The 26,272-nt window shown below is 36.9% G+C and overlaps 1 long non-coding RNA gene across 1 annotated transcript; it reads left to right on the forward strand.

The window, feature by feature from the left end:
- Positions 1-1,214: 1,214 nt before the first annotated feature.
- Positions 1,215-19,687, forward strand: LOC308648485. The gene is made up of 4 exons (XR_014021839.1): positions 1,215-1,250; positions 4,725-4,845; positions 5,308-5,415; positions 17,518-19,687. It is a non-coding gene; the product is annotated as an uncharacterized lncRNA (long non-coding RNA).
- Positions 19,688-26,272: the final 6,585 nt, after the last annotated feature.

Consider the following 26,272-nt stretch of genomic DNA (forward strand, 5'->3'; position numbering starts at 1 on the left):
CACACTCAAATCCTTTGGGGATCTCAGAAAAACAAGAGATTCCAGGTTAGCAGGTTTGGAAGAGTTCATGAATTCTGCGCTTCTAACAAACTTCTTGGTGATGCCTATGCTGCTGTGAATACCAAGGCTACAGAGCTCTCTCTTTTTTGGAGGGGGAGGTTACCAGAAATTGAACTCTGGGGCACTCAACCAATGAGCCACATCCCCAGGCCTATTTTGAATTTTATTTGGAGGCAGAGTCTCACTAAGTTGCTTAACACCTTGCCATTGCTGAGGCTGGCTTTGAACTTGCAATCCTCCTGTTGCAGCCTCCTAAGCTGCAGGGATTACAGGCATGTACTGCCGTGCCTGGGCAAGGCTACAGATCGCTTAAAGAACATATCGACTCTTCTCTTGCCCTCTTATTTTCATTTCCTCAATTGCCCCTACTGCTTCAGCTGTTCCCAGAAATAATCCTGCTAATTTATCAGTAATGTCTCCCCATGTGTTAAGGAAAAAAACTCCAAACATCTGTACACAGTATTCAAGGCCTGGTCCTTAAAAATCATACCAAATATGCAAGGAACAACTGGATAAACACTGCCCTTCCAAAAATCTCCTCCTCTTGTCAGCCTTAATCACCCCACTGCATGTGGGCTCCTAGTTTGTACTTCTGTTTACTTCTTTTATCCCTTTACATTCATGAATTACAGGTGTTTGCTCATTCTCGTACTCCGAAGAATTAATTGAGAATCTACCTTTTGCTGTCACAGTCTTGCCAGGACTCACTAAATGCTGATTCACATGAATTGTTTAGACTCTTAGTAACCAGGCCTTGGCCACAGTGGTTGGTCTAATGGTGAAGCCCGGCAAATGACTGTGTGTGATGGATGGTTTTAGTAAAAAACACTTTGGAAATTTTGGGGGCGGGGGAAATTGTTGTAAATAATAGAGCAGTGTATACTAAATTCAAAATTGAAAGAAAAAGAAACTGAGCGGCAACACTGAAAATTTTAAGCAACAATTGAAATTATTGGCAGCTTTTCTCTTTTTATAGAAAGTATTTGTTGAAAAGTGTTTTCTGTAACACCATGGATCTGAGAGAAATATTCGATTCATGTCTGAGTGTTACTGTTTGAGGGTGGATAGGACATAGTTGATTCTGTCTTCATAGCTCTATGATGATATTTACACAAGATTTCTAATTCTTTTCTTTTTCTGTCTTTGGTAGGTCCTTGGAATCCAATGTGTAATAATTCACCACTCTAAAGGTGTGTCAAGATCCATTTTTTTTCCCATTACAGTCTCAGTAAATTGCCTATTTACTCAGGCATAAAAAAAGTCCCTAAAAATTTAAAGTTGTAATTTTATTAATGCATCACTTATTTACCTACTAATGTACGTGTCCAACTTTTAAAGATTGGTTCAGTTATTTTTATAATGGCTCTGAATTACTGAGTCATCGGTTCAGAGTCATTCTCTATGATGCATTCATAATGCCAGCAGCCACAACCTACTTTAGGAAATCAGGATTCAAATCAATTTTCCATTCCCAACATTCTTTGGATATATTCAAAGGAAGCTGGAAAGATTCCCACAATTCAGGACCCTGTATGTAGTCTGTCTTGACAAAGCAGACAAACAGTAGCTCCCCAAATCTTGTTTTAATATCTAATTCCACCACTAAATAGTATGTGATCTTAGATTTTCCATTTTGTCTCTCTGGACTTCAGTTTCCTCAATTTAATATGATAAAACTAGAAGAAATTTATTCAATCAGATGTATATCTGAGAACCTTCCCTAGACCATGGGATAGATATACAAGTGTTCCTTGACTCACAATGGATTTATGTTTTGATGAACCCCATCATACACTGAGAATATAAAATGCATTGAATGCATTGAATATGCCTCACTCTTGAATGTGTAACTCATCAATATAGCACACTGTGGAGTATCAGTTGCTTACTCTCATGATAATGTGACTGACTGGAAGCTGCAGTGTGCTGTTGCAGTCCAGTATTGTAACAGTATTGCATTGCATATTACTAGAGCTGGAAAAAAATCAAAATTCAAATCTGAAGTCAGGTTTGTATGGGATGCCTATATATAGCTTTTGCACCATAGTAAAGTAAAATAAAATAATCATAGGGCATGGGGTGCAGTGTGCACACCTATAATTTATCTTTCCTGAAATGGAGGCACATGCTTGTAATCTTAGCTTCTCAAGAGGCTGAGGCAGGAGGATTCAAGTTTGAAGCCCACCCTTGCAACTTAGTGAGACTGTCTATTTTTTAAAAAGACTTAGTGATGTAGCTCTTTGGTAGAGTGTTTCCAGTTTCAGTCCCCGGTATTGTTAAAACAAACAAAAGCTGATGATAAAGCAAAACATCCTACATTGGGGACCATTGTCTTTCTGTATATATGAGTGTATAAATATGTAGGAGCTCATAACACATATATATGTGTCCAGTGTGGATGAGAGATGAATAGGAACTTGTGAGCTAAGGAGACAGGATTTTCCTACATTCATGTGCTCTATGTTTATATCATATTGAACTTGTGAAGTTCTATAAACACAGTAGCACCTTTCTCATTGTATGCTTTGGTACCTTGGTCTATGCATAAAGTGAATTCTCTTTCTTTTTCCTGCTTATCCCTTAGGATTTAACCTCAGGAGTTGCTTCATATGATTAGAACTGTCTAAGGCAGGATATCCATAGTCATTGTCCTTGAATTTTATCTCAGCACCATATTAGTTATATTTACTCATCTACAATCCCATTAGATGTAAATTATTTAGGTTGGGGTCATTTTTGAAAATCTCAACTATGTTTAACTACGGCCGAGTAGATATAATATATCTGGATTTTTAAAGTTGATACTTTATATTTCCTTGTTAACAGTGTTCAAATTATTCTATAGCAAGGTGGGTCAGTAACACTCATTCAGTTATATAAGACAGACTCTTACAGCAGAATTTTCTCTACTTTTTAACTGAAATTTAAATGCTACGAGTTTTGCTTTGACAATCCACTCTTATTCCATCTAAACAACTTTTCCTGAGCCTTCCAGCCTCCTCTGGCGTTGTTTCCAAAGACTCTTCTCATGTCTTGTTTGGATTTTCTTTCCTTCTAATGTATGTATGATCTTCATCGATGCTACTGTTACCCCCTTTGTTATTCAGTCTTTCATTGCTGCGACAAAAGTATTTGACAAGAACAACTTAGAGGAGAAAAAAGGTTATTTGAGATCAAAAGGTTATTTTGAGTTCAATTTATGTTCGTGGGCTCCATTGCTCTGGGTCTGAGGTAGTGAGGCAGAACATCCTGGCAGAGGGGTGTGACAGAGGAAAGCAGCTCAGTTCACGGTGAACAGCAAGCAGAGAGAGGAGACAGCGAGAGAGACAGAGAGACAGAGAAGTCCAGGGACAAAGTATAAGCCACAAAAGCATGTCTCACCAGTGATCTACTTTTTCCAGCCATGCCCTACCTGACTACAGTTACCACCTAGTACTGTAGTCCTTTCAGAGTATTAATCCATCAAATAGATTAATCCACTAATTAGGTTATTGCTTTCATAATCGAATACTTTCACCTCTGAACATTCCTGCATTGTCTGTCACATAACTAATTGAGGGACACCTCATATGCAAACCATAGCATCCCTTAGTTTCCTGGTTGCCTTATAAATACAAAGCACGCATGAACACAAAAGTAATTGTTTATTAGCTGGATGTAGTAGACATTCAAGTGGGCAATATACCAACCTACGTATGCAATCAATGAAATTTTTGGAGAAGAATAAACACTGAGGTTTGGAATATTTGAGAGATAAACATTTTCCAGATACTGTTTTATTTGTTAAATATTCATATATCTGAGTGATTGCAGAGAGAATGGAGAAAGTCATGCCACAGAGGTACAGTGGACCAGCCTTTTCCAACCAAGTCTATCTCGGAATCACCCATGAGATTTTATTTTATTTTATTTATTTTTTTATTGGTTGTTCACAACATTACAAAGCTCTTGACATATCATATTTCATACATTAGATTGAAGTGGGTTATGAACCCCCAATTTTACCCCAAATGCAGATTGCAGAATCACGTCAGTTACACATCCACAATTTTACATAATGCCCTATTAGTAATTGTTGTATTCTGCTACCGTTCCTATCCCCTACTATCCCCCCTCCCCTCCCCTCCCATCTTCTCTCTCTACCCCATCTACTGTAATTCATTTCTCTCCTTGTTTAAGCATCCAGATTCCCAGAATCTAGGCCTAGGGAATCTGATTTGGGAAGTCTGGAGTGGAGGTACAACATCGTTTCTCTTAAAACCCTCCACAATAGCATTGAAAAGAAGTCAGGGCTGGGAATCTCCATAGCAAACAAGACAATTAGGAGAGGTTTGTCCCAAGGACTTTGATTCCCTCAAGAGGTTATTGCCTTTGAAAAAGTGACCCTGAGGGCCTCAATTGTCTTAGTTCCTGAGAATATTTCTTGGTTTTTAAGTCTGTTCGTGTGAGCTACAGGATTTTAGTGAGCACAGAAACAATACGTTAATTAAAAATCAACCATTAAGTTGAAGCAGAAATGCCAGCAATCTACTTGTTGATTGTTGACAGATTGAAGTGGGAGGATTTGAGCCAGTTCACATCCTATATGTTGAACCAACAGGGAGTAAATGAGTTGATCTTTAAAAAATTCTCTAACAGACCAATGTATTCATGGACTTTCTCAGAAGGTCTGGAAAACAAGAAGGCTGTGTGGTCTAGAGAAGAAGGGATCAAGACCTTGGACCTCCTCCCAGAGTTGCTGCTAACCACACTTGTGACCTTAAGCCAATTATTTAAAATTTTGAGGTCAGTTTTCTTATCTGTGAAATGCATAGGCTTTATAAATTATTCTACAAGTTCACTTCCAATTTAAAATTTTATGATTTAAAAATATAATCTATAGAATTTCTTTATAATTCTAAAATAACTAATGAGGTTAATATTCTCCCTGAGAGTGGGGTAGGGATAAATACAAAAATGGTGCTGTTGTATTCTCCCTGAATTTCATGAATCAAGGTAACCTGTATTGGTTCACCATCATGTTCCAATGTAGTCTGAAAGAGTCTTCCTGTTAATACCCTGTGTTTAGTTTAACCACTTGGCATTTAATGATCAACATTCGTGAAAGGAAATTAAATTCAAATGACCCTAACTAATGGATCATTCCATTCAGCTGAGTAAGTTATTCTTTTTATTTAGTCCTTAAGAATAACATGTAGAGGGGCACAAATTATTTACCTACAGTTTGATGATTTTTTTTCCCCAAAGTGAACACATCCATGTAACCAGAACTCAAATCAATAAACAAAATATTACAATGCTCTGAATATGGCCCAGACAGACTTACTTCAATCACCATTTCCCATCACATCAAGGGTAAGCCACTATCCACACTTGTAATGCTATAGACTAATGCGTGCCTGCTTGTGTCTGTCTTCTTTCTATCAACATTATGTTTTGAAATTCATTCATATGGTAATATGTAGTGGACATTGTTCATTCTTAGCTCTGTACAGTAATCCATTGTATATGTGTAGAACAACTTAATGTTGATGAGTATTTGAATAGTTTCCATTTTGGGGTTCTACAAAGTAATGCTGCTATGAACATTCTGGTACATGTCTTTTGTTGATCTATATCTGCATTTCTGTTGGGTGTATTCCTCAGAGAAGAATTGCTGGGTCATGAGGTATAGCATGCTGATCTTGAACATCTCAATAAAACAGGTTTATTGCTGGTTGTCTGAGGTCCCGAGTACACTCCAGCCCTCCATGGGCCAAATCATTGCTTCTTAGGTTAGAAATGTATTAAGAAATTATTCATACATACCTGAGCTACAGACACACTTCTGGCTTAAGTGAGTCTATACTCATGTTGAAGCACATTATTTTTTTTTAATTGAAGACCAAACACACAATGACAGAAGGAGAGATACTACATAGTGGCAATAGGCACTCCAGTGTCACAATGAGTTTGAAAAAGAATGCCCTTATAAAAGAAAAAAAAAAGAAAAAGCAGGGAAGAAAGAAAAACACCATGTTCTGCTAATAGTCGCATGTGAAGTCATCTGGGGAATATTAGGCATGGTGGGACTGTGTTTAATTCTGATTTGTTTTGAGTTTAAATGAGGATGCAGACAACCTGAAGCAAGGGCCTCCCAGACATTAGTCCCTGTAATTGATCGTGAGATTTGGTACATAAACAGTTTTATGGTTCTTTTCTTCCCAAGCCTTCCTGAAGGATCCATTTTTAGGCCTCTTAGAAAGTCACCTGCTCATTATTTCCATTGCATGTGGGTGGGGTAGTTTGGCCTAAAGGGCAATTCCCATGTCTTTGTGCTGCTATTATTGTAGTTTCGTTTCTGCCAGAGGTCACGTCCACGTTATTAATTAGTGGCCTTCTGGCCCTTACATGGATAGAGCTGCTTTAGGCAGTACATTAGGCTCAAATTAATAGAAGATCCTCACAAAATCTGCAGATGGGTGGGGGAAGCGGGGAAGAGTGGGAAGCCCCTTTCCCATTTTCCAGAGAATCTATCCAGTCTGAGAAGTCCTGAGCAAGTTGTACTGGGCATATGAAGATAGTCCACATTAAACATGGTGGGTCTTGGAAGCAGAGCCTGAGACAAAGATTTGGGTGCACATGGTTTATCAAGGATATATTTTCCTGAGAAAGGGCATCAGAATGAGATAATTTAAAAAGGCAATGGAATATGCTAAACAAGTATATCATTTTACCTGATCCTATGGAAGCTCTTGAAATATAAATTGTACCACCCAGAGGTGTGGGGGCCCAGCACTTTGTAACCCTTTGTCATTTATGTCAGTCAGTGGTCAGTTGCAGAATGCCCATAAGCAATCTCCTAGGAAGGAAACTCCCATTCAACCATCAGCACTTCTACAGAGAAACAGGGAACTGAGAGCAATTAGTGGCCAGCAGGAGCTGGGAAAGAGGGTGAGAGGGGTGGATACACTGGCTAGTGAAGGGGACTCAGGTGGGGACAATAACAGCTATTACACACAAGTTGTGATTCCCAGAAATTTTACCACAGGGGATGGGAGTAGAGGGATCATTTTTTTAAAAAACTCTAAACATTTGGTTGACCATTCAAAAAATAACAGGCAGCTGGGCATGGTGAAATGTGCCAGTAATCCCAGCACCTGGGGAGACTGAGGCAGGAAGATCATGAGTTCAAAGCCAGCCTTAGTAACTTAGCGAGTTGCTAAGCAACTCAGTGAGACCCTGTCTCTAAATAAAATATAAAAAAGGGCTGGGGATGTGGCTCCTGGTACCAAATAAACACATAGATAAATAAATGAATGAATGAATAAATAAATAACAGGCAACACTTTATAGTTGCACCTTTTGCTTGCTAATAGGTATTTGGTCAATTTTTTTTTCAAACCTCTTCTGCAGAAAACCCTGCTTCTCCCTCAATTCCACAAATACTTTGTATTCCTTTCCTGAAACCAAACATCTCTCCTTTCTCATATTCTAACTGAAAATTTACTGTATCATTCAAATCTGGCAAATATCCCCATTCCTTTCTGAAATGTGAAGCATATCTGTCATCTGCAGCCTTTCTCTTTTGTGACAATTATCCCTCATCACAGAGACTGTTATTTAATGAGAGATCAATTGTTTGTTTAGGTTGGGATTCTGTAGAACGCAAATCCCTGAGTTGAGGATTTGAGTGTATGGATGTGATTCGGGGCAGCACTGATAGAAGAATGGGGAAGTGAGAGCAAAGGAGCAGCAGGCAACTCTAGGTACATTGCCCAAGAAGGTTGTCACTGTCAATAGCTACAGCCTAATTCTACAGAAGACTTCCAGGAAAATCTGCAATTGTGCCTACCAGGTGGTGATAAAATGGGGCATTTATCATCCAACTCTTGTCCATCATTAATGAGGGGGCAAGTAACTCCCTGTAACTCCCTGACTCTTCTGTTATGTAGAGGCCAAGCACACTTCCCCTACTAGAGAATGTGTTCAAGCAGAGAGATGTGGCCATTTGTACTAAGAAATCTAAATAATATGAGGACTATGAATGTGGAGGTGATATGGATAGTTCTCTGACATTTACCCTGAGCTTCAAGAAGACAGTTATCTTAAATGCATCCAAATCCTCCTTTCTAGTTTATAGGGAACATGCAGCAATGTGTTTGATTAACTGATCTGTTGGTTGCTGATGACTCAGAGTGGTGTAAATGAGAATATGAAACATATTTATACTATTATCTTGTGGAATTTAAGGAGCTTAAGGCAATAACTTGGTAGACTAAAATTAAAGTACTTCAAGACTAAATACCACTGCATTTATGCCTCATCAATTGATAAACATTGTTGTGGATGGTAGATGCTACTAAGAAATTTCAAAAATTTGATGGACCTGTGTCATATGTTGGATGCTCAAGTTCACTGTATTTGGGGGATATAAGAATCTATGTAGTTTATAACATCTCACATAAAGCCAGATTCCCAAATTCAAACTCTAGTTCTCACAGCAGCAGACACAATTCTCATGAAATTCATTCTCCATGATATGTAACGAATTTTTACATTCTTTCTGTAATGTTTGCCAATTTCCTATGGAGTAGGCAAGTGGTAATGTTGGGCTCCTTTCCTCTTTGTAACAATATCAAGTGCACCTATTTTAGAATGGAAAACCTCCCAGTTCAAGCTCAGCATGTGAAATGTACTTTTCAAATTGTATTTTCTATCCTTTTGTGCATTCACAAATGTGCTTCAAGTGCCTGAAATGTGCCAGACACAGTTCTAGATGCTTGGGATCATTGTTGAACAAGCAGCTGTCTGCCCTTAGTGGGCTTACCCTGCAGCTAGGGGAATAATGTCATTCAATAAATGAAATGAGAAACTAGTATGGTATGTTAGGAAGTGTTGTATTATGGGAAAAAACAGGGCAGGACAAAAGGGACAAGGGCTGTAGGTGGATGAGTGAAAATTTTCTATAAGATGGTCATTCGAAGTAACTGAGAAGATAATATAATTTTTTAATTATACATGACAGTAGAGTGTATTTTTGACATATGATATATACATGAGGTGCAATCCATTACAATTTTATCCCTTTCTTGTGGTTTAACAAGATGTAGAGTTATACTGTTTGTGTACCAAAGAAGGTATCTGAACAAAGAAGGTGTCCATCATTTTCCCCTGCTGATTAGATGGTACATTATTTCATTTTCTTTGCAATACGGCATATATTTTCTCTTATGAGTCTCCTAGTTCCTGAAATTAACCACAAAACCTATATCTCCTGAGTGCTCTAAGTCTGTTATTATACCTTCCCTTTCATATATAATAATTCTGACTTTCTTTTGGCTTCTTTTAACATGAATATCACTGTACAGAAGCAAAGTCAAGCCCCAAACACTCCCTTCTAGAGTAACTCTTATTAATACTTTTGATGTGCTTAATGTGTTGCTTTGGAGGTTGACCTGGTTTTCTTTGCATTGCATTGATTAAACTATATCCTTTTTGGATTAGTATTTCTTCTTTCTCATTGTTTAATCCTCACTAGTTGTTCCTCACAACCAAAGAAAAACACCCACAGTGGAAAACACACACACACACACACACACACACACACACACGAGTCTGTAGATCTCATGAGTTTTATTTAGCTAATTCTAAATGCTTTGACACACACATGACCAAATGCCACTTATGATTTCTTTTATATCACTGCTCCTCCTAGAAACGTTTCTAAAACAAGATCACTGTTCTCATCCTTCTTTGGGGTGAGGAGAATCTCCAATGAGCATAAGAAATGCAAAGATTCCAGTTCTTCAGAATATTCCAAATGGAATGCCTTTTCCTGCCTAAGCATGCTCTCTCTGCCTTTGATGAGATGCTATGGACATCAGGCTTCTTCTTGAGGCATCTCTGCCCAAGCTGTTGCTTTCTTCAATCTTGTATTTATCTTGTCTGATCTTCAACAGATATGCTGTACATTGTTAGACATTAAGAGATTCATTATTTGAAATCCAAAAGATGAGGAAGTTTCTCTCAATCCATATCAAGAATGACTGCTTATAAAGACAATAGACTATAATTGTAACCCACTTTTACCCCCTGCTTTCTAGACGCAACTGGAACCAGAAACAAATTTTATTTTTTTGAATTTGCAATTCATTGGAACTTTTATGAATTAAGTTAAATGTAAAAGAATAATTTATTCCTTCTAAGATCCTGAAAAAAATTGTTACATATTTTTGTAAAACATGCATATAAATCAGATTTGAACAAATTAAATCCTGTCTGAAACGTATAAGAACAGCTCAATATAGCAAACGAATCTGTCTACAAATAGTACTTTTAATATATTCAACTTCTGTAGTTCAAATTAGTTTCTTTTTTTGTTTGACTTCAAATCAAATCAGATATATGGGACTGAGAGGAGACTATGAATACACATTTTTTTTTATTTTAATGTCTGACACATTTATGAGCACCATGTTTGATTTATATAGCGAACTAATAAAAATGTATAATTCTGAAAAATGTTTATCCTTTAATTGTCCTGTGGATATTATTAACTTGTCTGGTGGTTTTAGGAATTTGAAACTATAGAGGTGACCAAATGTCATCAGAAATGTGCATTCATCAGACACCTTTAATAGGACAGGTTCACTTGACAGGATGCTGACTCCTAACTTGAGCTCTGTGCAGTATTAATAGGGTACACCAGCTCACCTTGCTTTTAGCATTAGACTGGGAATTTGGTGACTTACCAGCAAAAGGAATATGCTATATACTTAGCCTATATCTCTCTCTCTTCCTTTTTAGGACTAATGATTTAGAAGTCCCTAGATATACAGTGATTACTACATCCAAACTTTAGAGACAAGAGCTGTGTATTAACTTTATTTAGACCATGAGTCTGATATATTTTTTGGTCAGCTGATTCAAGAGCAGCTCTCTGGCCGTGCAGGAACTCTCACTTTCCTTGTGACAAGTAAGAACTCTAGAAGGAGATGCCAAAAGGGACTTTTTATTTTGCAGGTACTTATTGGGTGGGGGAAATTGCTGAGGTGCCCCAGATTCTGGGTCAAGTTCTCCAGAATGTTGCATGATGGAAATCCCTTGAAACAGATCTGTCTTATTCCAAAATGGCCTCTTCCACCTCCAGGTGAAAATGCTCCTTCTCGTCCAAAGCACCAGTGCCTCATACTGAATCAGAGGTGGAGGCTGAAGGCAGAGATGCCTCTACATCTGCACTGGCATTGATTCTAGAACCAAAGTACCTGGTTAGTGTCTGTTATTTCAATGGGAAATAAACCTCTGCACTTCAATGCCAGATTATCCATGAAGGTATCAGACTGTTCCCCAGAAAGCACCACCTGCAGACTGATTGTTGCTGAACCCAGTGAGCGTCAGTGGGCATCATGACCCCAAAGCTCCTGGTATAAGGAGAAATCTGGTTGACTTAGAGACTGTTTCTGCCACTTGGCAATTTTCCTTGAGTCCTTTCAGAGTTTGGCCTGGTAAGTTGATCTTTGTGTAGAAAAAAAATGCACAAAAACTAAGAGACACTATGTTCTCACAAATCATTTTATAAGGAAGGAGCTATTTTAATCCAAAGATATGAGAGCTTGCCATTCTGAAATGTTTCATTGGCTGGCTGGTGGCTACAGTCAGATTCTCCCTTTATAAGCAGAGAAGTAGAACATTTTGGAATTATTTGAGTCCTTAGAGACCATTCTTCCTTAACACCTACATTTTATAGATGAGGGAGCTAAGACCAAGAGACTTTCATTATGTCTATCAACCCTTAAAGGGTTACTGTCTGTCCTTTCTTACTTCCTCTTTTTTCCTTCCTTCTTTCTTTTCCTTGACTTCCTGACTTCCTTTTTATTATTTTAGTTTTTTTTATTTTTAATATGCACACTTATGGGGTATACTATGATAATATGAAACATGTATCCAATGCGTAATGATCAAATTGGAGTACTTGGAATTTCCATCTCCTAAAACATTTATCTTCTGGTTTTACCTTCTTATCTCTCTTTTCCCTTTCTTGCTCTCTGTATTTCTCTGTCACTCTCTACTTCCATCGTCAAAGGGACACATAAAGGTATAACATAAATGTGGGGACTATACATACAATTTTCTTCGATCATACCTTGTAATCAGTATCTTTCTCAACTCTTTCTGTCCCCACTTAGCTTAATAGCTCACCCTTTTAACTCGAACAATTTTAATGTGGTTTTATCATTAAGAGACATAAAGGTTTTGATAGTGGTGATTTTCAGGATTTCACAGGTGCTAGATTTAGCTTTTAGTCTCACAAATAAAAAAGAAGAGAAATTACCCAAATCAGCAGAGTTAGTCTGAGTTGCAAAATTACATATACCCATATTCAAATTACCACATTGATGTTAGGATTCTTTTTTTTTTCTGTTAGAAAATATGTGTTTAACAATAGTTTTCAATGACAGCAAAGAATCCCTTAGGTATAACAGAGACCAAGACATACGATAACTTCAAGAAATTGACACTCTGTTTAGAAGATATTTTGATGTTAATTGTCCCATTGCTAAACTGGTAGCTTTAAGCTAAGTTACTTTGGAAAGCATTCCCAGGAATGATTATAGCCAGGAAACTCTACAATCTTTAAATACTGCTGGAGGGGGAAAAAAAGTGGAAGTGGAAATAAATTGAATTAAGAGGCAAAATTAATCCACTGTGCAATTATACCTTGTATATGTATCTGTTTGCCTCAAACTTAAAGGTAGCCTGATAGTTTCTATAGAGCACACAAGAGGAAGTCTTCTGAATTTCAGAACTCATCAGAAGTTTAAGAAAATCTAAATCTCGAATGCTATTTTCTATGCTGTCTCCATCTGATGAGATTGCAAATCTCTAATTAAAAAAAAAAAAAGAAAGTCTACGATTCCACTCACATAGCTTTAGGGCATCAAATCCATCAGCACTCCAATTGTTTGACCTCCATGAACAAGGCAATGGATTTCATTCTTTGCAAAGCTGTAGTTTGTGCAGCTGTTGATACTCCTACTTTTTAGGGGGAGGTACTGTGTAAATTTAAAATAATGCTAGATTCCTATGCATTTTGTTAAACACATTTGGTTGTTTTCTAAAGGGCCATATGAAGCCATGTGAGATTTCTCCTGATGGATAAAATACTGATCCTCCTTACATATCCAATCATTATTTACTTTGTGAAGGTGCGTAGAAACATTTCTATTAGTAAATAATTTTTTTTTTTACTTTTAAATGAGAAATTCATAATTTCTTATGTACATTTTTGGAACCAAATAACTTAATAGGGGGCATATCAGACCACTGGCATTTATAAAACAAATGACAGATGCCAGGTGAGAAGGACATTGTCATGTGCCATTCAGTTTTAGAATTTCTACTCACTTGAAAACTATTTCTGGTGAAAATGTTCTCTGCTCCTTAACCTGGATTGACTTTTTCATGAAAGAGACATTTTAAATATGATAAGGTATGTGGTTCTTGCTTAGCCAGACCCCTTGTACATTATATCAGGCCAAGTAGCTGACTTCAAAGACACTTTTTCCAAACCCTATTAGCTGATGTTTTCCATGGTCTACAACTCTTTTCCCCACTTACTTGGTTACCACTTTAGTTCTCATGAGCATCCTCTCCCCTTGGGAAAACTCACTCTGAAGTACATGTTCTACATTGTTTTCCATAGTTTCCCTTTTGGAATGAGCCCCAGTTGTCCATAGTAACTTGCTTGGTAAAGTGCTGTTTGTCTTTTGCCAGTCTCACTGCTTGCTGCTCCTCCACCAGTATTTCTTAAAATCACCTCCCAAAGACTTTGCTCTTTAATCTTTACCTCAGGTCCTACTTCTGGGTCTCCAACTGGGGGACTTCTAAAGAGTTTGAAAATGAACACTTTTGATCTATTAACCCTAAAAAGAACTAAAGAAGCTAACCCCCCCCCCTTCCCAATTATTCTGGGGCTAACTTATCACTTTGGGGTATATTCTCCAGTTTGTTGTTTGATTTTGGTGTTTTGTATGTGGCATATCATTACCTTGCAAAATCTGCCAGAGTATAGAGAATTACACTTAGTTGACTTCAGTCATAAATGAACACTTGCTTAGGACTGAAGCTCTGGTCAGCAGCCACCTAAGACTCAGATCATACAATTTACAAAAGCTGTGCAGTTCAGCAGCTCTGATAAATGCTGCTCAATCTTCATATTAAAAGTTTGCAGGGACAATTTTTAACGTGCATTTTTTCAGATAATTGCCTTTAATAGAATAAAGAAAATTCACTTTTCATCTTTTTTCCTTTTGCTCTAAGCAATTTAAGGGCAAGTTAGTTTACCAAGAACCAACACAATGCTTTCCTATACTAAAATAAAAAAATATGAAACTTCCTGAAAATACAGTTTCCCCATCATTTTCATCTTGAGTCTACCAAATCAGAACCTCTGGAGTGGGGAAATTCACAATTTATAATTTCCACCTTCTTATGCAAGTTACATCACATTGGCTTGGCTCTTAATGATTTTTTTTCACTTTTCCTTTCTTCTAATCTCATAGTTAAGTTGAATCAGATTGTCCCATTCTTTTAACAATCTAAAGGAAACATATTTGCATGTACACCCTGTAGAATTGTGTTTACGTAAGCCTAGGCATAACAGAAAATAATAAGCTTAATAAGATGCCCAAATTCCTATACTAAAAACAAAACAATAAACACATAGGAATATGAGGAAGAAATGATACCCATTAAATGCATCTAGTCTGATGAGTGATAGGATAGCTGCCTATTCAAGTTGGACGTTTTACACATGATGGAAGCTTTATTTAGTCTAATGGAATGTGCTTCCTGAATTTGACTTTCAACTAAGCCAGAGCACAATAGGGAGTATTATGTGATTGGACTGAGCTCATTCCCATCTCTAAGTCATTGCGAATCAGTCTTGCCTGCCTCTTTCTCCCAGGTAGCCCATTACCTTACTGTTCCTCTCCTGTTTAGAAATTGATTCAGGTTGTTACAGAAACATATTTGACTTTATACATCATGGGTTCCTTTTTCCAGTCTCTATCTAAAGACTTGTGAAATCACTGGTAGGATTTGGCCTCATTTTACAGTTTAGGAAACACCAGCTCAGTGATTTATGAAGATAAAATTCACAGAAAATGTGACTAGTGACCTAGATTAATGAGCCATCTCACTGTTAGATCATCACATGGGTACACAAAAGCTGTGTCTATTGCATCAGCAAAGTGAAAATAACCCCAATGTACATTTTTATTCTGAGAATTTGATCTTTGCAATCTCCAAGAACAAAATCAAATATATCATTCTTGGAGGTTTCAGAATACTCATGTATGTCCCTACATTTATTTTTCTTTCTTTAGACAATATCAATGGACCAAACACTGATTGTAATTTGTGGCTTCTGACTGTTCTTAATCTAAATCTTTCCTGCAGTGCATAGCCACTGAGCCTAAACCCATAAGTGATAACATCAAAAAAAAAAAAGCAATATCTAGATGCTCAGATATCCTGGGAATATTTTTTTCCCCACCAGTCATCCTGAATTGCCCATGCAATCATCTAGATTGAGGTTCAATTCTCAAAATGTTTTGAATGTTTAAATTAAGCACCTAAGAACCTTCCGGAGAAGAAATACACTCCATTCCTAGACAGACTTTCAAGGGTAGTGGAGTCTAATGTTCATTTAATGGCTCATGATGTTGTGACTGGCCACAGGTGTAATGAGTGACCTGTCTTCCATAGCTCTACAGATTGTCCAAGAAAATGGCAGCCCTCCCTGCCTTTGTAAGATTTTCAAATATCTTAGCTGAATCTTGCCTTTCTAAGACCTCTTCTTAATACCATGTCTCTGAGTCGGTCCCTGCACAACAAAGAGATGTGAGGGCCTTAACATCAATGAGAGAGAACCTCATGTTTCTCTCAAATCATCTTCCTCTGAGATTCAATGTGGGCTCATTCGGGACTGCTGGCCTATGAATTCTAGGAAGTGTGCAGTTATCAGATAGTAATCTAGAATTCATAGTAACCTACAAAAGACATTGTTTATAATAACTTCAACCACATCTCAAAGTTTCTCATCCCCTGGGGTCTGGAGTGAAGTCAGAGCATCATTAAGCAATACTCTTGATAGAAATATTAGATACTGCCTCTGGATTCCAACAGTATAATCCCAAACACTTCAATCTAGCTGACAGTATTTCTTACATTGATGACCTCGTGGAGCTAATAAGGATGGTCTAGCATGACTTACTTCTACTTCTCACCTGTGGTCCTTGACCTCTTCTAGTTCCAATCACCTTGCTCAGTTCATGCTGGGGGAAGCATTGCAGTGCAATTGTATAAGATCAGGTCCTTGACACAAAAATTTGGGTGACTTAGTCTGGGAAAATTATTTTAGTGTAGCCGCTCAGAGCAAATTCACATTTCCATTTTTTATCATTCTCAACTCTCTTTGGGAATGCAGGCTGGTTTCTCTTGAAAATACTTCTAAAGATAATATGAATAAAAATAGACAATTAGACACATCAGACAATTTCTTGCTATTTAAAATTTCTGGGCTAAACTCAGACTTTCCTCAATCTATAATGTGAGCCTTAGGGTAGCTAAAACTGGGAGAGATATCAATTCACTGAAATTTAAGTTAGCACATGAGAAAAACTCACCAAATAGCCAATTTGTGGAAAGCCAATTTGCACATGAACATTGATAATTTAAGAAGTACCTAAAGTCCTGTTTGGTAGGGCATGCCTGTAATCCCAGCAGTTTGGGAGGCTGAAACAAGAGGATAACAAGCAAGTTCAAAGCCAGCCTCAGCAATTTAGTGAGGCCCTAAGCAACTTAGCATGACCCTGTCTCAAAATAAAAACAAGAAAAGGTTGGGGATGTGACTCAGTGGTTAAGTACCCCTGGGCTTAATACCCAGTATAAAAGGGAAAAAAAGTACCTATGGGTCTTAAAATGAGAAAACATTTTGTGCTTCATTCTGTATTGTCAGTGAAAAACTACTAAATAAAACCAATTTAATTGAACTTAATTTTTTTCCCTGGTGCTGAAGATTGAATCCAGGGACTTAAACATATTAGCCAGTACTCTGCCATTGAGCTACATCCCAGCCTTGAAACTTCATTTCTTCTTTTCTTTTCTTTTTTTTTTTTTTTTTACAAAGTATAGGGAATTAGTAAGTAAATAAGTAAGTACAAAAATGCATAACAAATCTTTCCAAGGAGTGGTAGGAAATGTCATGGTTCTAAGGTGAATTAAATTAATAGTCACACACATGATCTTTAATTTGAATCACTGCTTTCTACACATCTCTTATCAATGACAGTGCAGTTCAGTTGAATGCATATTTGGGGTTCATGAACTATTCTCAATAACTGACCATTTTCTATGCAAATGGAGTTGCTTAAGTCAATGCTGCTAAGATAACAAATGATCTTCACATTTCAGGAGGCTTAAACCACAATATTTGTGTCTTGCTCACCTTTTGTGTCCACTGAGGGGGACTGCTTCATGTGTCTTGTCATCCAGAGATCAAGAATGAAGAAGAAACTCTGTTTTGGTCCTGATACTCTCACAGAAGAGCAAAAGGTGAACCTCAGTCTACACCCATTAAAAAAACAAAACAAAACAGAAGCCATTTAGGTCCACCAATGCCAACATGGAATTCAAAATGGGACCAAATAACCTAACAGTTACAAAAGCATGAAACAATCTCACTCATTAGAATGGTGGAAAGGCATCGGTATAGTAACTTTGAACATGACAATACAAGGAAAAGAATCTATATATAAGCACTGAATTCTACTTGTTGGGGCTGTGTTCCTGGAGGTATACATGTTAACAATTCTGAAACCACCATACAAACTAAACTAAATGGTTTAGTAAATGGTGGGTGCCAGTGTGAAGTCGCAGATAGGCAAAGATAGGAAGCTAAAATGGTCCATGGTAATAGATTAGAGTTGGAAACATCATGTTTAGCATAATGTAGGTACAAATGGTTGCATGTGGAAATATTTATAGAGGTAAGTGCGTATACATGCTGGTACACACACTTATATTTTCTTGCTCAGTTAGCTGGAAGGACCTAGAATCAATGACACTTTCATGGCAAAGAGCACATTGGACACCCAGATAACTATATATAATATTATTTTGGTTGATTATGAAAAATGCTGTTATTAACATATAAGTTTTGATATGAATGTAAGTTTTCAATTCTGTTGAGTAAACCTCTAGGGACACTCTTTTTGGGAAGAAAATGTCAAACTCTCTTTCAAGGTGGTTTTACCAGTTTGCATTCACATTACCAATGAATGAGAGATTTTGTTGCTCCAAAGTCTTGCCAGCAATTGATATCATCCATTTTTGTAAGTGTTAGCCATTTAAATAAGTGTGTGGTGGTGTCTCATCATTCTTTTTTTTTTCCTGAAGCTTCAGATGTCTCCCAAGTTCAACCAGCCAACCACCACTTAATGAATAATCTACTTTCTGAAAGCATATTGGAAAATGGTCTTATACAAATTAATAATTCATTCAAATTATTAATTCATCAAAAGTTACTTTTCATTCATGAGTACTCTGTGCAATGTAGTAGATGGATTATAAAAGTGACCACTAGGAAAATGAAAAAAAAATTTAGAAAGGGATTATGTTTTTGTTTTTAGCTTCACATCTTCAGCATGTGATACATATTAGTTGTTAAACAAATTTCCTTTTATGAATGAATACACAGGCTTAGACTCATTCTTACCTCAGAGATAAGCGCTTTCAGATTGGAAGCAGCTTTTGTTTAAAAATATTTTTCTCAGTTGAAGAGTACCTCTATCCATCCTTCATTCTCTCCATGGAGATTAGCAGAGTCCCATCTTTAACTCTAGTTCTGTGAAATTTTGGATAAAGCAGTTAAAAATCATAACATTAATTAATTTTGTGCCAAGGGACTCAGATGGCATAGAAATGTTTGGGAATATTTCTGTTTCTTAAGAATTTTACCTCTTATTTATGGTCCCCCATTTTCCAGTCTTTGATGGGAACATTTGGAAAAATAGAAAAGCATATAAAAGGTTTTCTACTGCTTACCTTCTTTCAGCACTCCTTGCTGTTATAACAGCAATATCTTATATTAATATCTGGTCTTATTTCTGGGAGTCTTTATGAGAAATTGGTGACTCTACAGGGAGGGAACTGGGTGCCTAGGACACAGAAGAGACAGATCTTTAGTTTTATTATGCTCTTTGATATCTTTTTTTTGTGTTCTTTTCTGCATGCATTTAATTACTTTGTACTCACATGCAAAGTAAATTTCTTCAAAGGAAAACATTCCACATGTATTTTCATGTTTTTCTCATTGTTCAAACAAGAATATGTATACTCCTGTGTAAAGTTCATTTTACTATTTCCTGTCATTATAGTTTATATGAAACTAGAACAACTGACTTAAATGTTTTCATTGAAGTGAATCTTAATTCACTCAATAAACAACTATTAAACTCCATTAAGAAACCAGTCATGTCTCAATCATTCATTTCAATCGTTTCCTGTTTTTAACTGAGGGTTTAAACTAGCTTGGCTTAACTGAACTGCATTGTCCATTCCATACAAACAGAGTTTCTTTGAATTCCTCTCCCCACAACACAACACAACAAAACAACAACAACAATAATATCAATAGCAACAGGAAAAGTGTTTGTTAAAATTGTCTCTCTAATTGGGTAGAGAGAGGTGATAGGCGAGGAGGGGAGGGGAGGGGGGTATAGGAAGGGCAGCAGAATACAATAGATACTAGTATGGCTGTATGTATATATGTGGCTGTATAACCAATGTGATCCTGCAATCTGTACACGTGGAAAAATGAGAATTCATACCCCATTTGAATCAAATGTATGATATGTCAAAATCATTGTATTGTCATGAGCAACTAATAAAAAAATTGTCTCTCTGAGGGAAATCTACGTTAATTAATTATTCTGTAGAAAAAATACTATGAAATGATTAACTCAAGCCAATGAACACATACACCATCTCCCATTTTTATCAGTTTTTGTAGTGACAGCATTTAAGATCTCTTAGCAATTTTCAAATATAAAATGCATTATTATTAGTTATAGTCAACACACTGTATGACAGATCTCCAGAACAGATTCATCCCATCTAATTGAAACTGTAACCTTTGGCATGTTTTAGTTCTAAATGGGCTAAATTCAGACAAATATTCACCAAAGAGAATTCACCACTTGCAGAGATAAAATATGTTGTTTAATTTTTATGGTGGCTAAAATGAGTAATATGAAGGGATAAAAGAGTTTTCCATGCTTTCCTGATGACTAAAGACACGGAAAAATATATTCAATCTGATGGCTACTAAGCAGACAATTTGGGGAGCACAAATGTAATAAACTCTGGGCAAATATTTAATCAATATATTGTGGTTTGACTAAAGGAGACTGAAAATCCTTTAGCCTAGATCTCAACATAATCACGCTGACCACAGTTGTGAGAGCTGTCTTTCTGTCTCAGGAGAATGATGATCAGTGTTCCCCAGACTCATCTATTTAGTGCTAAATCCACCTATTTGACCTTCCCTACTAAAATCATATTAATCATTGGAAACTCTATTCCTAGACTGTACTACTATTTAATTTGTTATTTTAATACTCAGTTTTTTCCATTATGTTAAGCATCTGAATCCATTGACTCCACAAAGAAATATTTCGTCTTTCAATATTGGTTTATCTCACTTTGAGGAATCAGTCCACATACATCTGAAGGATGTTCTTGTTATTTTCCCTTTAATACTGGTATTTTAGTTTTAAATGTCTAATTTGTGGAATATACCACAACAGGTCCTTATATATCTTTGAAGGTTTCAAAATAACCTAATGAGAAATTACTTTGGGGGTCTATTTTACAGAGAAGAAACTAGGAGGCTCAGAGATGACATTACACAAGCCACAAAAACTCATTGAGGATTTTAATTCATGCCACAGTCCCCATCCATGCACGTTTTAAAAATCATCTCTGTTATTAATAATCCTTCAGAGTAAATGATGTTTTTAGAAATGCAGAGAGAATCAGAGAGATGTACAAGTTAACAGAGAAGAATAGTTCCTTAGCCAAAACCCTCAAAGACCTTCCCCAGAGCTCCATTCGAGGGTTAAATTGAGCTTTGTCTCAGTATCAGCATCTGATTACCTTTTCTCTGTTTACCTTAAACATTAAAGTACTCCTGTGTTCCAATACAATCATGCAGATTTTGAGGGCACAATTTAGAAAACTGAAGACACAAATTTTAGTGGAATGGGATTTCCTTTTATTAATAATTTCTATTACTTCTAATAACAAAGCAATTTATTTATTTTCCTGTATAAATTTGAAGATACAACAAAACTTTAAACATAAAATGAAAACTGTGGCATGATTGATAGATTTCTCCTGGTGTCATTTACTGATCAGTTAAAAAAATTTGAAAAAAAAAAAGCTAAAAATTATGCCACAAGGTTGATCTCAATTTTTATATTAACAGATTTTTTTTCAAACGTTTATTCAATACTTATTATGTAGCTACTCTGTGTGAGACTTGCCTTTGTATACTGGGAAGCTAACAGATAATTATCTACCATTAACATCACATCACGTATATTCCATATGTAAGAGACATAGTGAACCGGTTAAAGGTGGGGTGAGGAGTAATCAAAACTGTCAGATATTGGGAGAGTTTATAAAAGAAATCACCAGGGTGCAGACGATGGAGATGCTTGCGTTGGATATGAGTGGTCAGTCAGGGAGGTAAAAATCCAGTTGAATCTTAAAGGTTGACTATGAGTCAGCTGTCGAGGAACTGGAGAAAGACCACCCAGACAGAGAAAAGGGGGGAGGGCAATGAGCCAGGAAAGCATGACTTAGGCAGGGATAGAAGGAGGTCAGTTATTGGGCTGAACATAATAAACAAGGGTGAGAATGATGTGCAGTGGTACAAGATGAAGATGACAGTGGGGTTTGTCTCTTGTAGAACCTGCAGAGTTTAATTAGGAGTTTGCATCATTTTTCATGACAAAGGAAAGCCGTCAGTGACTATGTGATTAATGCTTGTGTTAGTCAACTTTCTGTCTCTGTGACAAGAAGACTTGGCCAGAACAACTTAGAAGGGAAAAAGTTTATTTTGGTTCAGGGTTTCAGAGTTTCAGTCCTTGGACAGCAGACTCCATTGCTCAGGATCTGAGGTGAGGCAGGACATCATGGGAAAAAGGCATGGAAGAGAAAAACTGCTCTGCCTATGCTTATGACAGCTGGGAAGGAGTAGAGAGAGACAGAGAGAGAAAGTAGGGAAAGACGGGGAGGGAGAAAGAGAGAGAGAGAGAGAAACAGAGCAAGCAGGAGGAGCCAGGGACAAAACCTGTAACCCCTAAGGCATGTCCCCTGTGACCTACTTTCTCCAACCACACTACAGTTAGCATCCAGTTAGCCCATTCAAATTATTAATTCATCAAAAGAATTAATCTATCAATTAGGTTATGGCTTTCATAATTTACTCACTTTGCTACCTGCATCAACACAGGAGCTTTTGGGGGACACCTCACATCCAAACCACAACAATGCATTATCGTGTTTCTATCAGATGCTGCACAGTGAGATGCACTAGGAGAAGGATAAGAGTGAAAACTTCTATAGTGCTAACAGATATTGTCATTGATCACTCAGTCTTTGCATATCTCAGAAACAAAATCAACTCAGTTTACAAAGATTAAGCTAATGGAAAACTCAGAAAAGGAGAAGTTTTAAATAGAAACTTATAATAAGTACTAGGGTAGTAACAGGATGGTGCCTTAGACTCTTTTATGTTACTGTAATAGAATCCCATGGACTGGATAATTTAATAATAATAATAATAGAAATTTATTCAACTCATATTCTGGGAAGCCTAATATCAAGGTGTTAGTGTCTGATGAAAGCTTTCTTTCCATGTCATAACACCACACAGGAGGAAAGCACCACTGCATAAAACTCATGTCTCTCTTCCTTTTCTTACAAAGCCTGCAATCTTATCACAGGGGCCCTACTCTCATGCACTCATCTAACCTAATTACATCCCAATAGGCTGTGCTTTCCAATATTGCTGCAGTAGGGTCAAACGTCTATGACATGAATTTGGGGTTCACATATCATAGCAGGATGAAGAGAATCAAATGGATTTGAGGTATGTTTTGCAAACACTATCCATAGAATTTAATGATGGACAAGATTTGGAGTATAAGCAATGAGTGCTCAAGAATGGTTAACAGTCTCCTCACTATTGTCACTCTGTGGAAGATATAAAAGTATTTTTATCAGATGGAGAAGACCTGTACATACATCAATCAATCAATTAATAAATTAGCGGGCAAACAAGCAATGAGAAAAGAGAATGGCAACGTCCATGTTGGACCCTGAAGACTTTTGAGGGATAAGTTAGTATAAATACCAATAATATTTTGTGGGTCCCACAAAGCAGGTATTGGCTTGAGGCATAAATTTGAAGAACTAAACATTTAGACCAGAGGTTAGTGAGTTAGTGAACTATGGCTTGTAGACCAAATGCAGTCACTGTCTATTTTTGTATGGCTCTAAAAGCTATAAATGCTTTTTCATGTTTAAATGGTTGAAAAAAATCAAATCAAAACAAAACAAAACAAAACAAAAACTATTTCATGACACTTGAAAATTAGACGAAACTCAAATTGTAGTGTCCATAAATAAAGCTTTATTGGAATGTGGCCATGCTCCTTCATTTATGTGTTACGTATGGATACTTTCATGCTGCAGACACAAAGCTGAGTAATTGTGATAGAGACCATATGGCCTGAAAAGCCAAAAATATTTACTACCTGGTTATTTATAGAACATGTTTCCCTACCACTCATTTAGATGATATTAAACCTATGGGATTGGATGGTAGAAATCTTAGACAGTTTTGCTTTGCCTGCATCCTGCTGCCCAGATGTCCTGGAGGAATGTGGGAACCTGGAGAGAGGGCCATCCATTCACATGCCTGCTGAGAGCCCCACTGTGGACTCTCTAAGGAAGAAATAACACCAGAAGAGAATGATCAATTAGAGAAGCCAGACGGGCTCCCTGCATTGCAAGCTTCAAATTAACTGTACAATGAACAGCTTTGCAAAGTTACACACACACACACACACACACACACACACACACACACACACACGCACACACGACAAGGGCCTTCTGTTTATTTTTTTTCCCCTTGTAAATTTACCACAACCACCATCAAGTATCCCTGTTTCTGCCTGGGAAGAGTGGCTGGCAGGGTCAGTGATGAAAAGGCAGCTGGAAAACCCCAAGAAATTATGGAATCCTCATAAAAAAATTAAGGGACAATGTTTTTTCAAACCACTTGAGAAACTGAAGAGTCCATGCTGGTCATGTTATTGTGTGTGTGTGTGTGTGTGTGTGTGTGTGTGTGTGTGTGTGTTTTCCTTTGGTGATGTGTTAACAACTGTAATCAAGAAATCAGCAGTTGTGGACTGGGATGGAATGTTTTCAGCGAAATTCCAGGATCCTAAATGACAGGATTCACAAAATCTATTAGGAAGCTCTGTGCTTTAGCATGAAAATAATGCCCGTCAGCTATCTTAACTAAGAACCTAGATGAATTATTAGAATTTCAAATAAATGAATGTTTATAATAGAGTACAAAACTTACTGTATATTAACTGTGTTTACACTTATACTTAATCTACACAAATTCTCAGTACTGATCGTGTGGTTTCTATGTATCTCAGAAATGATGATGATGATAATTTCTTTTAGAAAAGCTTGCAAAGCCAGGCACAGGAGTTTATGCCTATAAACTCAGGGATTTTGGAGGCTGAGGCAGAAGTACCCCAAGTTCAAGGGCAGCCTGGGCAACTTAGGGAGACCCTGATTAAAAAAAAAAGGCTGGAGATGTAGATGTAGCTCAGTGGTAGAGCACCCCTCCATTCAATCTCCAGTACTAGAAAGCAAATTCAAACAAAACTAAACAAAATGTTTAGCTAATAGAAGACAGAAAAAATAGTGCTTCACTTTTAGACCTAAGGATTGCAACCTGAGAATGAAGGGAAAGGAAACCACTGAATCTTTAAAAACAATTTATTTCAATTTTTCCACCAGGCACTTGAGCATAGGTGGTATTTTATTGGTATTTTGAAATATTGACCATGACGCAAGGAAGGTTAGAAGATGCCTCATCCATTCATGTTTTTTCTAGGATTTTTACTGCTTCTAATTGTGGTGAACCAACCTCATTCTACTTGTCATGCATGCTTACGATGACTTGTCAGCTTTTCTATTTCCTGGCTGCTTAAGTGCATCCCTCTATTTACTTATCTCCAATATTGCCAAAAACTACAGTGTGGAAAAACATTATCCAAGCCATTAAATGTTGAACCATTATTATTAAAAAATGGCATTTAGGTATAAATAGTTCTAGGTGCAAAACTAAGAGCATATACTAAAGTTTCTGGAATCTCCCTTCCAGAAAATTTTATCATTAAATAGGCTCGTATGATTATTTTTTCATGTCATGTATCACAATGTAATATAATTTGGCTTATTTATATTTGTGTGTATATACACACACACACACACACATACACACATACACACACCCCACCTGCAGCCAGTAGCCATTATTCTGTACATTTCTTAAGCTCTTCAATAAATAATGAAAGAAAGGAATAGATATATTTGCATATGTGAATGACCAATTTAACCTTCTACTGCCAACTACTATATCTGTCACCACCCCAGTGGATTTTTAATTTTTTTCTCAAGAAATATATGAAATACTTTCACTTTATTTATGAGGTACAATGTAACAACTTAATACATGTATATGATATGGAAAGATCAATTAGGGTAATTTGCATTTGCTTCTCAAATATTTGTGTGTGTGTGTGTGTGTGTGTGTGTTGGGAAACTTCAATGTCCTTTCTTGTAGTTCTTCATACAATACATAATGAATTGTGATCTATAGCCACCCTACTTTACTATGAAACATTAAAACTTATGTAGCTGCACTTTGGTACCTGTCCTCCAACCTCCTGAACCCTCTCCTCCTTATTCTTCCTAACCTCTTGTGACCACTCTTCTACTCTCTATTGTATGAAATCATCTTTCACATAAGAGCAAGATACTGTGCCGTTTATCTTTTGATGCTTGTCTT

Source organism: Spermophilus citellus (assembly GCF_964194105.1).
Source record: "Spermophilus citellus genome assembly, chromosome: 4".
Lineage (NCBI taxonomy): Eukaryota > Metazoa > Chordata > Mammalia > Rodentia > Sciuridae > Spermophilus > Spermophilus citellus.